The sequence below is a fragment of the Gossypium hirsutum genome, chromosome A04 (genome assembly GCF_007990345.1).
Source record: "Gossypium hirsutum isolate 1008001.06 chromosome A04, Gossypium_hirsutum_v2.1, whole genome shotgun sequence".
Classification (NCBI taxonomy): domain Eukaryota; kingdom Viridiplantae; phylum Streptophyta; class Magnoliopsida; order Malvales; family Malvaceae; genus Gossypium; species Gossypium hirsutum.
In genome coordinates this window covers 50,808,384-50,826,883 of record NC_053427.1, presented here as the reverse complement: position 1 = coordinate 50,826,883, position 18,500 = coordinate 50,808,384, and positions in this window count along the sequence as shown.

Below are 18,500 nucleotides of genomic sequence, written 5' to 3'. Positions count from 1 at the left end.
CTTATCTACAGGGGCTTTACCAATTCTTACCGGTGCCATACCTCGTGGCAATTCCTCATCGGGTTGGTTAGGGGGTGGGGGAGGTCCGTGGTATGTTAGGGCGATTTCTCAAATAATCCCCACATCGTTCATCCACCATGTCAAAGAAGACAGCTCTGGCCTCTTCCCGGCCTTCAGACATAGGCCTTCTACTACTACTAGAAACAGCTCATTGTACAGAAGCTGGAGAATGGCTCTCGGCTCCCTTTGACTCATCTTGTGCTTGATTGGAAGATATTTACTATATTCAGAGACAACAAATAGTTAGGAGATGTCACACTATCAAAATTCGTATAATGGCATGTATAGATAAAGTCGACACTCTCTACGGTAGTCCTAGAACTCACTAAATCATAACTTTGATACCACTAAATGTAACACCCCTTACCCGTCCCCGAGAGCGAGACCGGATACTAGGCGTTACCAGACATGTACTTGAATATTTTCAAGAATTATTGGGTTATAAATTTTTCATTTCAATATAAAACCAATCAAATTACATCTTAATGTCCCTATTATGGGCCTATGAGACCCAAAGCATATGTTAAGAAAGGTTCAGGACAAAACCGAGAACTTAAGAAAGTTTGAAGAAAATTTCTAAGTTAATGCCTCACACGCCCGTGTGGAGGCAATGCACACGCCCATGTGATTTGGGACACACCTGTGTCCCTAACCCATGTGAAATTAATTGAATTTTATTTTCTATTTTGAACCTACAAGGGTTTTCACACGGCCAAGCACATGCCCATGTCCCTGGCCCATATCCTTCATACTGCCTAGACACGCCCGTGTGGTCGCCCGTGTCCAAAAACTCAAGCATTCTGTTTATGACATCGGCATGTATTTAGGGGCACACGGCTAAGACAAACGCCCGTGTGTTAAGTTGTGCCCTCCACACGGTTGAGGCACACGGCCGTGTCTCTACCCATGTGTTTACTACCATGCATTCTGACTTCAAAATTTTAGGTGCAGGGGACACATGGCAAAACCACACGCCTACGGGACGATCCGTGTGTCACACACGGCCTAGACACACACCCGTTTGTCTACCCGTGTCGACCCTGTTAGGCTATTTTCCAAGCCTTTGGTCACTCTCTATCATCCACTGGCATTTATATGTTCCATAATACCTAAGAAGACCTGATTGTACACTTGCAAATGACCTCAATAAACCTCATTGCATGTAAACCTCATTTCATCACTTTTACACATGCTAGGTTATTTCCCTTGTAATAAGGATTTCTATGCCATATGATACTTTTAAGATTGGCTTATTATTATAACTCATTGCCTATTATGACCAAACCATCCCATGTAGTTTGGTCATATTCCATAGGTTTAAATGTGATATACAACATTTCATCCTCACTAGCACAACTAAACATAAGCATGCATAAACTTGTAGGTTTTAACCTACATCAAAATGAGCCAATTTCCATGGCCATATATAATTGAATGTGTATACCTTCACATGCTTTCATTTTAGCGGATCAATGACACATGTAACAAAATAAGCAAAAGCCTTATACATGCCATTGAACAAAATGAAAGTGTCTATATACCAAAGCTGGACTAGTTGATAGTGTGTTGACTCTCCGATCGTCTTCCAATATTTACGGGTCCTCGAGCTCTGTAAGATAGGAAAAAGAGAGGAGTAAGCATTTACATGCTTAGTAAGCCCGAATAACTGGAAAGTAAACTTACCGATTAATTAGCATACAACCATATTAGGCAATAAAACCAACAAGCATGGAATGGTTTCCCTATCACATGCACTCAATCAAAAAGTTAGTCACATAACAATGCACCATGTAATTTATCTTAGATGAGCTCATCATTCAACATTTCCATTTATATATCTCATAATAATCCCGTTGAGTTTCTCAAAAATCTCGATGGATTATCCATTTATCGTCAAGTTATAAGAGCAATCATTTCATGTATGCACTCCCGCGAACCTCACATCTTACGACGGGATTACCATTCAAAGCTAAATCCCTCGTATCTAAACTCATGAGGTGATGTCAGATTACTAGTCCAGGCTAAATCCCTTATAGCGACAAACATCCTTAATGAGCTCGGATCTGAATTATCGGTCCAGGCTTAATTCAGACTCTAATCAGATTACCTGTCCGGGCTAAATCCACAATGTACACATATTCTTTGGGAGGCTCGATCACTCAAGGAACATTCGTCTGAGCTAGATCTTTTCTATATTGAGATCAACGGATTACCCGTCTGGGCTAAATCCTTTCTGCAACATATGCAGGATCTCAAGTCACATGTAAAACATGGTTCATCCATCGAACTTCCTTTTTAACCTCAACCAAGACATTTATCAACATGTCATTATTAAGGATACATTTCATGAATTTTCATGCCATTATCAAATACATGCAATTAGGCATATTATGAGTTTACTTTAAGTTATTCGAACTTACTTGATACTCGTTCCAGTATCATGTTTCGGTTATTCCGAAACCTTTCATTTTCCTCGATCGACCTCCGAAATTTTTTCCTTGGGGTATATAACAATAAAAATGAATCATTAACACCTCACATTATACTTTTCAAGTTTAAATTTCACTCCCGGTCCAAATGACCGTTTTGCCCCTAACCTTTCACATTTTTACGATTTAGTCTCTAGGCTCGTATAATGAAATACATGCAATTTATACATTCCCCAAGCCTAGCCAAATGTTTTTCCCTCTTATGGTAGCCCACATTTTCCATTATTTCTCATCTTTCTACCCATTTTTATACCTTTTGCAAAAAGGTCCTTTTAAGGGTTTTTCATGAAAATCAGCTAGGAAAAGATGTTTAATACACATCCAACTTTCATATTCCTCCATAAACCATCAAAATATAAGTGAATCATACATGGGTAAATTTCTAAACATGAACCGTTGCATGAAATATGGGTAGAAATAGAGAAAGTGAGTTACCGGGATTTCAAAAATACGAAAAACATTAAAGACGGGGCTTAGGAGCACTTACTATTGAGCTTGAAAATGTTGAAAACCTTAGCTATGGAGACTCTTCAAATTTCGGCAGCCATGGAGAAGAAATGGCTGATTTTCGCCTTCATTTTCCCATTTTATTTTATTAATTAGCCAAATAACCAAAATGCCCTTAAGCCCTTTCTTTCAAATTTCATCCATACATGCCCATTTTTGTCCAACTTAGAAATTGGGAAATTTTCTCTTGAAGACCTTCTAATTAATAATCTAAACCAATTTCATACAAATTTCTTCTAGAATCCAAGTTTTTCAATTTATTCAACTTGGTCCTTATTTTCCAATTGGACACCTTACTCATAGAATTTCTTCATGAAACTTTAACACATGCATATTCTCATATCCTAGGCCTCATAATAATCATAAGATAAATATTTCAATGTCGGATTTGTGGTCCCAAAACCACTGTTCTGACTAGGCCCTATTTCAAAATGTTACACTCCTTACAGACTTACTCTTTCAGAATTTAACATGCAAAGTTGTAATACTTAACTAAATGTGGAATAATGACTAGTTAAACAAGGAATCTAAGTTTCCAGTATAAGGAAGAAGAAATGAAATCGGTTCTAGAAAAGAATCAGAGAGTAACATTTAGATTCCAAAAGAAACATAAATAAATAATCCAATCTCCCTTACAGACATTCAACAAGTGTCACTTGAATTCAGAGCTTATCTCTCTTATTGGCCTACAAACTTCAAAAGAAACATAATTAAAAATCCCACATAATAAATATTATAATTGAAAACCCTACATAATAAATATTAAGACAGTCAATTCAGTTGGTTCCTAACCAAGCACTTCACAACCTAACGAGAACAGTACTAAAATAAACTGGGCCAATTATACATTTGGCGATAAATCATACTATAATTTGCCTTTTTGTCCAGCTAAAACCTTTACTCTTTGGCTAATCAGAATAATCTAAAACATAATTTCCACTTAATTACTCAGCGTCTATTATGCACTCATAAGTATACGCCAAAAGAAACAAATGGGCAAATTACAACTCAGTAAACACAATTCTTTCACTACTATACGCCTTATCCTTGAACCCGCCTAAACTGAGGTGTAACAATAATGAAATAAGTAAGGATTAAGTTACAAATTTTGAAAGTTGAAGGACTAAAGTGCAATTTCACATTTTAAGGAGAAGGACCTAAATGTAATGTAACACCTTAATACCTGACCCAATTTCTAGGTTTGAGCTACAAGGTACCACATTCATTGCTAGAGCAACTACAAATAATTACCTTCAATTTAGAACCATTAAACACCAAAATATGAATAATACAGATGTATGATAAGATATGTAATCATTTTCAGGTCTTATATAAGCTTATGAAAACTCTTTTGCTAACCCAAGTTTGAATCAAGACTAAATTTTAAAGAATTCAAAATGTCAGGTTGACTTTGCGACTTCGGGGGTTCTTCGTTGCAACACAACTCTCTAACTAGGTCTTATCCCGACATTGAGAGTATATCATTGTGACGTGACTGTTTGTTTTGAAAATGGCCAAAATGGCACCAACCTGTATCACCTAGTAATTCATTTCTATTAACACCAATTTCAATTTCAACCAAAATGCTATTTCTAATGTAAAAACCATTTTTTTTAAATCGAGTTTTGGAAAATGGGAATCAACTTTAAGAAAAACAAAAACGGGAGTCGCCACCAATCTTTTTAGGTGTGATTGGATCACCTTATAAAATGTTTTGTTTTAAAACATTAATTTTGCTCTACGAAAGTCGAGAAAATGGATTCGGGAGTCGGTTACGTACGAGGAAGGGTTAGCTCCCTCGTAACGCCCAAAAATTGGTACCTAATTGATTATCAAGTGTCTTTAATGTCGTAAATTTGAAAGTTTTAAGATGCAATCCCCTTTAAAATATTTTGATTAAAGTTCACTTGTATCAAATGAATCAAAACATCACATCCAATAAGTTAGGATGCAATATTTTTAAGACATTCGAAACTCAGCTAGCCTTTTTGAAAATTCCTATCTTGAAACAATAAAACGCCATATCCAGTAAGTTAGGGCACAAAGCTTTGAAATTCCAAGACAGTTGCTCGTATTTTGAAAACCTTAAAAACTTAGAAGGGTGCTTGACTATTCGAACTCAACGAGAAAAGTTGCAACCCAGTAAGTTAGGGCACCACCTTTCTCGAAGCTTTCAAATACCAAGCATTGCCTTTTTTATTTGAAAACTTTGGAATCTCCTTTTTTAATTAATGCATAAGGAATCATATTAACATTATAGAATATAACATACAAGATAGCATATTACAATAATAGGTAGCTAAAACATGTATTTAAATAATATTGATAGCAATAATATAAAGGTCCTATACTAGATACATACATAAATATAACAAATCTTAGTTACATAACAACATACATATTAAGTTATACATAACATATATTAAAGATGAATAAGCAAGATATATGAACATACAAAGTAATAGTTAATTTAAAAAACGATGCATGCTATACAATTAGACATATAAATACATATACAAAACAAATGTGATAATATATATAAATAATAATAATGTAGTAACATATCTATATATCAAACAAACAACACTTAATAACATTATGAAACTAGCATTTAATAAAATATAACAATATATAAAAGATTTAATACGTATTAAAATATAAAATAAAGTGAGTAATTATTTAAAAAATATATACAAAGTAAGTTAAGAAGTAAAATGTTTAAATAACAAATAAATACGATATTTTAAAAAAATAGATATTAAAATAATATAGATATAAAGAAATGATTTAAAAAATAATTAATGCTTTGTAAATAGATAAAGAAAAAGTAATTTATGAAATATAATAAAATAATATATATATATAAAAGTAATGAAACAAAACTTTATATAAAAAAGATTTTGAAATATCATACAATATGTATATATAAATGTAAAATAATACATAATTTTTAAAATAATATATGATAATAGTATACAAGTTTTAAAATAATACTTATAATATATAAAATAATATATGAAAAGTAATAATATAGAAAAATAAAACAATTTTTATATTTATAAAAGATATAGAATAAAATAAATAATATATACGAAAAATAATGAATGAAACAATATTATTAAAATAATTTAATATATAAAAAAAGTTTAAGATAAATATATATATACAAAATATTGAAATAAATAATAATAATCTAAAAATAAATAAAGTTAGAATAAAAAAATAAAATTTAGAAAGGATTAAATTAGAATAGAAATAAAAATACAGATGAAAATTTGAAATTTAAAAAATAAAAAAAAGGTCAAATTAAAATGTGCGCACAAGGAGGGGGATTAAAACGAAAAATATCCTCTTTTTAGAACGACATCGTTTATGTGCTTTCTTTTTTTAAAGAGCTCAAGGACCAAATTAAAATAAAAACAAAACATTTGAGCGAAGTTAAAAGATAAAATAAACCTAATTTTAAAGGATAAAAATGCGAAAGAACCAATTGGGTAATTAGCCCAATAACAAAAAACACACGAATCCTTTGACCGAGTCGGGTCGACACGCGGGTCCTTTTGTTTAAACGACGCCATTTTCATGCTTATTGAATTAAGCAAAACGACGTCGTTTTAATAAAGCTATATAAACTAAAAAAACACCAAAAATTTCATTTCTAAATCATTTTTAAAAAAAAAACAAAAGAGACGAGCCTAGAATGCTCTCCCCCTCCTCGGCCTGAACCCCGGTGACAATTGTCAGCCACCACTGCACGCGCCTCACGCGCCACCGTACACGGTGGTCGGAGGTTCAAAATTCCTCCCCTTTCCAGGCGAATCACAGGTAAAATCTTTTATTTTTATTTTTTATATATTCGCATATAAAAGAAAAAAAATGGTGGACTGCTTTTCTCTTGATTTTCAAATCTGTTTTTTTTGTCTACTATGCTTTGCATGTATAAAAGAGAAGGAAACGAAATGAGAGAAAAAAAATAAAGAACGTTTGAATAACAAAATAAATCACCTCTGTTCTGACTTAAAATGTTGTATTTTATTGTATGATTCTCTTCCCCCATTTTACAGATTCAAAAGGGCTTTTATAGCCTCTGTTTTAGTGTACAATTTGGTATAACAAATTATCCCCCGATCCTTTGCCATGTCTGTCATTCCTTTCCCTTCTTGCAGGTAAACCCCGAGAGATCCGGCGGTGAGCGCGCACGTGATGCACGGAGATAGCGACGGTGAAGGCTGAGGCTTCATGAGAGCTGCGGCGCAAAAAGGTGGTTGAAAACCCTAGGGTTCCCAAATCTGAAAACAGATTTGGACCATCGGGCCATATAGTTTATTGGGTCTGATTTGTTTGGACCGACTTAATTTATGTATTGGGTTTAGGTTCTTTGGGTCACGGGTGTAATAGGGTTTGGGTCGCAACTGTTCGGGCTTTGTACACAGACTATGGGGTTAAGTGTTTTTGGGCTTTGTACACAGACTTTTTTAATAGACTTTTAAAATAAATATTTATTCATTTATTATTTTATTTTGCCCTTTTAAAGCCTGGTCAAATTTGGGCTATTACATCTAATATACATTTCTAACATATTTCATCATTCACATATTCATTTGTAATTCATATTTATACATACCATGTTTGACACTTATGCAACTTCAAAAAATTATCAAATGGACATATACATTTGAGTATGATCACAATAGTTCATATTATCATATAAAGTATTTAATTGTCAAATTCATCCACACAATCCAACCATTTGACCTTTTCTAATTCACTAATCTAAGTTACAATAAGACATAATCATATAATAGCCTTTTCTAATTCACTAATCTAAGTTACAATATGACATAATCATATAATATGCAAAAATCGACTCGACCTAGGTACATGCTATATAACGAATAAAAAGAGACTATACAAACATTGTTGAGTTAGGGATTGCCTCTTAGATGTTAAAATCACTTCTTGAGACCTCGAGATGAACCTAAACATGCGTAAGGAAAAACAAACATACACTGAGTGATAATTCTCAGTGTTATTTCCATGATTCAAGTCAATATAATACGAATTTAATCAATTGCACACATTCAATCAAAAATTCTAATATCAATAAATTCATATACAATTCATGCTAATCCTCAACCACATATCAACATATATATGCCATAAAGTGTACCAACTATGTCAAATGGATACATTACGTTAATTAAGAAACTATATGGACATATCATACCAATGTCATTAGTGTTTATATTTCCTTACAATATAACATATTCTGAATCAAATCAATTCATTTGCTAACTTTCCAAATCAGCCTCAGGCTCATTTAACCAGTTTGCATGGTCTTTCACATGCTATTTATAATCATATATTGTATATATGTACTTGTAGTACAATTTCATAACATGGAATCATTTCGAGTATCATTTAACCAATTCACAATTTATATCCCCCATTAACATGACTCGGACTCCAACGTATACACAGATCCCAACCAACACAAATGTCTGAAGTAAATAGATTGCATACAACGCTTATTGACATAACCAAAGTAAAGGTTGTGCCCAGTAATCATCAGAACATCTGAAGGAAAATGCGTCGAACACTCATCGACATATAGTTGAAGTAACTCATATTAAATCTATCCCATTATATGCCAACTATATCCGACTCTAACTGAATAGTTAATAGGGTAATCAATTTTCCAATTTCAACATATAATTTAATTCACATTACATTATTCTCAATTCATCATCAATTCATCATATAACATAGCATATTTCAACTTAATTCCACACCAAATATTATATATGCATTAATTCATACAATTATCTATTTTATTTAATTAGTCCACTACCTCGATATTCAATCTCAAACATGGAAATTTCATTCAAATAATCATTATCAACTCACCTCAATATTATATTGTGCAAAATATCACAAATATGCAACAATTCAAATTGATCCTAAATTATAGAAATACAAACTGAAAGCTCGTGCCACTCGTCATCGACTCTTGCTTTTCCTTTCCCTCTCGACGGACCAACATTGTCTTAGCTATTTATAATTATTCAAAAATAACACAATATCAAATTCCATCCAAATCACATTCCAATACAAAGTTAAACATATTTTTTAATTTATTCAATTTAGTCCCTAAACTCGAGACAAACATAACTTTCAATCTAGAGCTTTTACTTTCTATTTCTATCAAAATTTCATAATAGTTTTTCATTTTATTCAATTTAGCCCTAATGTACGAAACAAACAATTAAGCTTTACAATTTAATCCTTTCCATAAACTAAGCTTAATTTATATCAATTTCACACCTATTTCATCCGATTCTCACAAATGGAAACTTATAAGAACTTTAACAATTGAACAAATTGATACATGGACTAGCTAAATCAAGCTCCCATAATCTTAAATCTATAAAAATTACATGAAAAAGGGCTTGGTTACCTTGGGATTTTAGCTTGGCTGAATCTTTAGTCTTCAACTATGGTGTTTTCCTTTCTCTTTTTCTTTCTCAAATGGATAGTATGGACCAAGGAGGAAGATGATGTTATCATCTACCACTAACTTAATATTATACTAATGTTTATGGTTAATTAACATTTATTAATTACAACTAATTCTTTAATTAATCTATTATTGATTATTAACTTAGTTTAAATGTATTTAATCATCACACTCCACTATCATCTACTTATAATTAGTTAAATATCCATTTTGGTCCTTTGGATAATTACCATTTAAGTTCTCAAGCCTTTTCCTAATTAAAAATTTATAACGATTAAACTTTTACAATTTAGTCCTTTGGCCTTAATTAACAGTTTTTTTGACTAAATTACTTAATCAAATTTCAATTCATTTATTTAATAACTCCAAAATATTCTTATTTAATGTTTACAAACTCAGTTTACGTAAATGGGGTTCCGAAACCGTATTTTTTAACATTACTGAAAGTCAAGTCATTACATATAAAATTTATATTTTTAATTCATATTTGGAGACTGATGACATTCAAATCCCATAGCTTGTGAAGTGTAAATTTTAACGGAAATTTATGGAAATTAAACTTGGAAATATGGTGGAATTGGATTAGTTGGTGAAATAATGATGAAATTGAATAAAAAGAAAATGTGACACCCCTAATTTGACCCTAGTCGGAAAGCGGTTTCGGGACCGCTAAACCGAGTCACCAAATTATTTGAATATGATATTTATTGTCTAAAATAAATGTGTGAAAATTTTAAGCTTCGATTTAGTAAATTTCATGTGAATTTAGTCAATAGGACTTATGTGTGACATTTTTGAAATGTGATAGATCAAAACATAAGGACCTATTAGTGCATGTTGAAAAAGGGGGACTTGCATGTCAATTTTTCCCCCCCATCTAGTAGCGGCCGGCCATGACATTAGGATGGACAAAGGGTGATGGGCAAAACATGTCATAGACATGTTGTGTTGGTGCATCATGGGAGGAAACAATAAAATAAAATAAGGAGTATGGGTAATAAAATAATAATGGACAGGTAAATGATGATGAAAAAAATTGTCTCATCCATGTTTCCCCCCCCTTTGCCGTGAATTGAAGAAAGAAAACAAAAAAAAGTGTTCATTCTTGAACATCTTTGGCCGAATAGAGGAAAGAAAGGAAGGGGAAGAGCTTGAGAAAATCAGCTATGGTGGTTTGCTAGACTAAGGTATGTTTGATGTTGTCCTTGAGATTCATGCATGTTTTTAGTTGTTAGTTTGAGTTCTACCTAGCCCATGGTTTAAATCTTTGCTATGAGATGGAGATGATATTCGGCCATGGGTGTTGTCTTCTTGGTTGATGTTTGATGTTGTGGTGATGAGGCATGAAGATGAGTTAAGTTTCGGCTAAGGTGGATTTGTGTTGATGTCATTTGCATGCTAAGTGTAAAGCTTTGTAATGATACATGTGATGGTGATTGATGACTCTTGGATTTTCTTTTTGGCATTTTTGAGTTAGACATTAAGTTCTTTGTGTAACCCATGACCAAAATTGAATGGTATGGTGTCTTGATGCATTCGGCCATGGTAGAAAGTAGATGTAAAATGGTAGTAAGGTGAAGTGCAAGATGTTAGTATTTGATTACTAGTGTATATATGCGTATTAGCCGAGTTTTGAACTTGAAACAAAATGATATATAAGCAATACAAGTAACTATACTTGTAGGAAGTATTAAGCATATAATCGGCCTCAACATAGATATGCATATTCGGCCATAGGAAGAAGATTGGTGTTGCATGTATTCGGCTAGAGGCAAGCATATTGATGCTTTTATCTTGGCTTAGACAATCGGCTAAAAGAGAGTGTGGGCTAATATGTTGAATTGATTTATGATTTCATATGTATGTGACTTTAATGTCTAATGTATATATATATGGGCTAAGTACCTTGAGTTCCTCTTTTGATGCTCAAATGATTAAATCAATTTATTTGTTAAATTAAGCTCAAGAGCTTAGAGGACCAAAGTTGGATAAGGGAAGGGAAAAAGTGATCGAATAGCCACCGAAATTGTTCGACCACATCCGAGGTAAGTTTTAAGTGTTTAAAAGTTGAGTAAATTCAATTATAATAGGACATGATGAGTTGATTTAATAAGATATGATGTGGCCATGATATGTTCTAAGCTCAAATGGTAAGTTCTTAAGTGTTTGAGCTTGGGAATTTAAGGGTAATTTGAAATAGTTTGCTTCGGACAGCAGCAGTAACATGACTTTAGAAAATCACCATAAATTTATGGACTTGAATTAGAGGCTGAATGAGACATGAAATTAAAGCTTAATGAGTCTAGTTTCTTATAAAAGAAACCGTGTAAGCAAAGGAAATTCCGATAATGAGATATTTAAAGTTGTGTGAGACGATGTCAGAATGACTCCGAAATCCCCTGTTCTGTTTTTAGAAAATCATTATAAATTGTACAAAAATGGTTATAAGATAAAATTTATATGCTTAGACTCCTTAATGAGTCTAGTTTCAAATGAAATCAAATACAACACATTTTGAATTCTGTAAAATGAGAAATTTGATTCGTAGTGAAGAGTGGTCAGATTAGTCAAACAGTGAAACAGGGGAAACTTTAAGAAAAATCTGGTATTAATTGGCCAAACCTAAAATTCTGGAAATTTTATGGATGGAAGATATACGAGTCTATATTCAGGAAAAATTAAAGGAAAGTGATTTGGAGTTTTGTAGCTCCAGTTATAAATAATTTAGTGACTATTGCTCAGGAAAAACAGCTTGTGCTGAATTTGAGATTATGTTGTGAACCTTGATAAACTTGTTTTAGTTGCTCATAAGCTATTGATTAAACCCATACTTGAATTCTAAATCGTGATATTGTAAGTTTATGAGTATTCGAATATGAAATGATAGTATGGCCTAATGGCCGATGTGATGAATGTGAAAGTGTATATATGTGATAGGGCCTAATGGCCGATGTGATGAATGTGAAAGTGTATATATGTGATAGGGCCTAATGGCCGATGTGATGAATGTGAAAGTGTATAAATGTGATAGGGCCTAATGGCCGATGTGATGAATGTGAAAGTGTATATATGTGATAGGGCCTAATGGCCGATGTGATGAATGTGAAAGTGTATATATATGTGATAAGGCCTAATGGCCGATGTGATGAATGTGAAAGTGTATATATGTGATAGGGCCTAATGGCCGATGTGATGAATGTGAAAGTGTATATATGTGATAAGGCCTAATGGCCGATGTGATGAATGTGAAAGTGTATATATGTGATAAGGCCTAATGGCCGATGTGATGAATGTGAAAGTGTATATATGTGATAGGGCCTAATGGCCGATGTGATGAATGTGAAAGTGTATATATATGTGATAAGGCCTAATGGCCGATGTGATGAATGTGAAAGTGTATATATGTGATAAGGCCTAATGGCCGATGTGATGAATGTGAAAGTGTATATATGCGACAGGGCCGAGTGGCCAACGTGATGGATGTGAAAGTGTATAAATGTGATAAGTCCCGAAGGGCATTTGTGTTAGTACTATATCCGGGTTAAAACCCCGCAGGCTTTATGCAAGAATATTATCACTGATTAATGTCTGTAAGTTTCGTGCTCGTACTATATCCGAGCTCTAAAGACCCGATGACTACGTGTGGGGATTTTGTCCGGGTAAGACCCGATAACTTCGTGTGGAGATTATGTCCGGGTAAGACTTCGTAATAAGAATTGCTTATAAATATATTCAATGCGAAAGGTTAAACAGGTATGTACTCCAAGTTTATATGTGAGCTTGATTTGCACTAAATCATAAGGTAGTTATGTGATGCATACGAGAGCAATCTATGAGACTATTCCTATGATTATGTGACATCGGATCAGTGTGAGAGGTTATGTGAAATCATACGATATATCTATGTCACATGAGCTCACTTTTATGTGAAAGTTTATCTGCCTATTGTATATGATGAGATGTGCATATTCGGTAAAGGGATGGTATGCCCGAAGGAAGAGTGAAATAAAAATACGAACAACTATGTTATAATTTGATTGTTATCTGTTGACACTGCTTAAAACTTACTAAGCATTGTAATGCTTACTCCGTTTACTCTGTTTCCTCTGTTTTATAGATCTCATTGCGAAGCTACAGGCTCGGGGATCGTCAGCAACTAGTCACACTATCACTATCCACTGTTTGGTACTGCTATGTTTTGGATTATCTTATGGCATGTATAAAATAGACTAGTGGCGGAAGAATATTTTGGTTAATGTATATAAGCCATGCGAAAATGGCATCTTTTGAATGTTTACTTAGAGAAGTTTAAATTTTATCCCTGGCCGTGCTTAGTACTTATCTAAATGAATGACCTTTATTTCAAGAAAAAGTTCAAAATTTTACGGTTCTGACATGAGTTACAAGCCCGGTAATGCCCCTTACCTATTCTGGCGACGGTCACGGGATAGGGGTGTTACAGAAAAGGTGTAAAATTTTCTACCCATTTGGAGTTTAACGACAACAACATGAGGTAGCAAAAAAATAAAACAATAAAATAAAATAAAAGGAAAAAAAAGGAAAAGATGATGATTAAAGGTGGGAAATGTGTTATAAAATGATTGGTACTTAAAATTTAAAAAATAAAAAAATGAAAGAAGAATGTAGAGAATATATACATGTTTTCAGCCAGGAGGGAAGACAAGGAAAGCTAAGGAAAAAAAAAGAGTGAGGAAAGAAAAAAAAAGAAAGGAGAAAAAAATTAGTTTCTATTCAATTAGTCCTTTTCTATTATTTTAACCATTTTTCTCCTAAAATAATGAGAATTTCCATATCCTCCAAGAAGGAAAATTGTAGCACAGATCTTAAAGAGTATATTCAACAATCTAAAAGCAAGAAATTAGTAAATGGAAAAGAAGAAGACTAGAAGAAAATAGAAGGATAGTGATAAAGTTGAGAAAGAAATGAAAGAGAAGCAAAAGAGAAGAAAATATCATAAAAAGAGGTAAGTTTTCACATTAACTTTTCTTGTATTTCAATGAGTTGGGTTAAATATGTTATGAATGAAATGTATGACATTTGTATTTTAATTGGAAATAGTAGAGATAAAAAGTATTTGATGAAGTATGATATGTAGAAACACCAAGTTTTCTAGTGAAAGAGAGAAATATGATTTGTTTTATGAGAAGCTTTAAGGTAAAGAAATTAATATGTTGTCAAAATATAAATATAAATGACTAAATTGAATAGTAATCAAAAGTATAGTGGTTATGTATGTTTAAAAGAAAGTTAGTGCAAAGGACCATGGAAAAGCAAATATTTTCATTAAAATAGTTTTTCGATAGTAGTAATAACTTAACTTTCAAAATTCACCTAACATTGTATAAATTGAGTTAGTGGTTGAACCGAATATGAAATTAAAGTCTATCAAGTCTAATTTTGTATAGAATAAATGATGTAAGTAATGGAATTGTAGATTATAAGATATATTAATTTTAGTGAGACAAGATTAGAATGATTTAAGTTTCTCCAATTTTGACTTTGAAAAATTATTAAAAATTATAAAAAAAATTAACTAAGAGATGAATTTCATATTTATGAAAATCTTAATGAGTTTATTTTCAAGATAAATAAACAACAACCTTATAAGAAATCTTTACTAAAAAATAAATGTATTTTAGTGGAATTAAGTCAAATTTGCCTAGTAGCAAAATATGGGATAATTTGAAGAAAATATTGTATTAAATTACTTTATTAAAAATTAAATTCTTTTGATAAAAAGTTCATTAAGTCTAGTTTCAAAAACAAGAAGCAGATTTTAATTCTAAATTCTGTAGGCTAAGATATAAATAATTTAGTAACAACTACTCAAGTAGACAACCCTATTAAAAGTATACGTACAATTAGTGAAAAATAATTAATATTATATATAGGCATACTATACTAAAAGTCAAAGATTCTCATATATATATATATATATATATGTATATATGTACATATAGGATGTGGAATGGAAAGGAGGAGGAGGGAAAATAATAAAAACAGATGTAATGCTAAGAAGTTAATATAAGAGATAGAATTGCTAATATGTAAGAGAAGTTCAAATGAACTTGTGAAGATTAAATTGACTTTTAGTGTAATTTTAAGCTTGGAAGGTGCATAAGAATGTATGGAAATGAAAATGATGTTTAAATATTGTTTCAAAAATGTTTGTAACTTGATTAATGAGTCCACTGTTCCAAGTCTTGAGACCTAAAAGCCAAAGAGTCGAGACATGTCAACTTCAAATTAAAATACTACAATTTCAGGACCATGTATCAAGACTAATTCATTTTTGTCTTGAGACAAGCAAATTTTGAACCAAAATAGCTACAGTACTAGAGTAATGTCTCGAGACATATAAATTCTTGTCTTGAGACATACAGACTTGTGAGTGAAAATTATATCGTTTTACTTTTAAAAAAAAAGACCTTGAACAATCTCCATTCGAAACTAGGTCTTAAAGAAGTTTAAAAATGGTACAAGAACATTTAAATAAATTTAAATAGTCTAGAATGATGAGTGGAACGTGAATGAATAGTTTAAACTTTGGTGAAGTGATTGGCTAAAAAATGTGACATTCTTTACTCGGGTTTAGTTGCGAGCTCGGGTAAAGGATGTTACAATGACCTTCTCAAAAGGTTCAAAACAATTGCTGAGGAAACTAGAAATGGTCTAGCGACGGGAAAAGAGGAAGAACCCCTAGGTAACCAAGACACCACCTTTCACTGAAAAAGGAAAATTGATAAAAAAAAGAAGAAAGGACAATGACTTGAGTTATTTTTCCAAAATGAAAGACAAAAGGAAAATAGATGAACTATAGTGGTTGAAAATGTAAGCAACATCGACTACCACTAGGTAGCCGCTCATGGTAAATCCAAGGTAACAAAAATTGAGGGAGAAAAAAGTCTCTAAAGAGAGTAGAGGGAAATGAGGTAAATGTTTGTTTCCTTTCAACAATAATATTGAACCAAAAAAATAAATAAATAATTAGTTTCTACACTTTTTGCTTTGAATTGTAAACCTCCCTGCAATTCGATTTTCTTTCAAACAAATAAGTAAAAAGGTAAACTACCTCGTTAGTCACTCTAAAATAGTGTCATTTCTATTTTGGTCACTTAAATTTTTTTTTATTAATTTAGTCACTACTGCTATAAAAATTTCTCAAAATGGTCACTTAACCGTTATCTCACTAACAGGAAGCTGATTAGACTTACCACATGTGTATTAGTTTTTCACATATTTTATACATATTTAAGGTATTGTAATTAAAAATAATAATGATTTATTAAAGCACCATAAAGGTTTTAAACCCACAAAACTTTCTACACCTTCATCTCTACATTGCCAAATTTAGGGTTTGTTCTTCTTCTTCATCCCATTTCTACCAAATTAGGAGTTTCTTAAAAACCATTAATCTTCAAATTGGTATCATAAGAACTGCAAATGCAACAAAATTTGAAAAACAAAGCTAATTTGAAGCTCAACAGTTTCCCCCATTCTACAACTAAATGGAAAGACAGAGTAAGTTCTAAACTTACAATAGCATTCTCTATTGCAATTTTGATAAGGTTAGTTTAAAAAACTATGAACAAATTTTGCAGAAATTAGTGATACTCCATTTACATTTTAAACATCTTAATTCTTTTTTTTTAATTTATGATTGAATTATCATACAAACAAAACAGAAATAAATTATATTTTTTTATAATTTGATTCTCATTTATTGATTTCAATTTTTTAGTTAATTCTATCTCTGTCCTTCAAAATAAAAGTTAGGGGATAAAGATAGGACGATTTTTATTTTTTTAATTCCCTTTTTTTTCTTTTTTAAATTTGATAGGTAAATTCCAATTTTAGATATTTGTTGAACACAAAGAAGCTGTTGAAGATAGTTCGGAGACACTTTCGATGAGTTTAATTTCATCAGTTCATTTATGGGGAGGAAAAATAAGAAACTCCTAATATAGTAGAAAGAAGATAAAGAAAAATAAGAAACCTTAAAATTGACAATGAATAGATGACATGAAGAAATTTCTATAGGGTTAAAATTTCTTAAATAACATTAATAAATCATTAATATTTTATTTATAATACCTTAATTATGTGAAAGATACATGAAAAAATAATACACGTGATAAGTCTAGTCAGCTTCCCGTTAGTGAGATAATGACTAAATTGACCAGAAAAATTAGAGTGATCAAATTAAGAACAATTCTATTTTAGAGGGATTAATGGAATAGTTTATCGTAAATAACATCGCGTGCAAATAAAAGTTTAAAATTTTAACTATTATTAAAATATATAAATATCATAGTATAATTTTATTGAGGTGTATAAAATATATTATATTCTCCACCATCCATTTTAAAATTTTTTTGTTTTGTTAATTGTTTCTTTAATATAAATATAACTTATAAATTATGAAATTTTTTAGACTTCACAAATAGATTGGAGGTGAGACAAATATCACAATTATTTATATAATTTTTTTTATTTTTTACTTCACTTTATAATACATTTATTAAACCCTAAATTCATTTGTGGAGTTTAAAAAGCTTCACTAACAATATGTCAAATAATTTTTCATATTTTGTTATATTAATATGAATATAATTTTGATATTTGAGTTAAAAATTTTACATTTAACCTTAATTTTTTTACTAATTATTATTTTATATATATAAACATTTTGATTTAAATATCCTTAATAATGATTTTCTGTTTTAATCTTATTCCTAATATTATCTTTAAATCCAAACATATATTTTATTATAATATCTTTACTATAATAATTAGGTTTAAATATAAATTAGTGTCCAGACTTATTCACTTCTCCTAGATTGGTACCTATGGTTTTTTTATTTATTCTAGATTGGTATTTGAACTTGTTTTTAGTCCAATAGTTT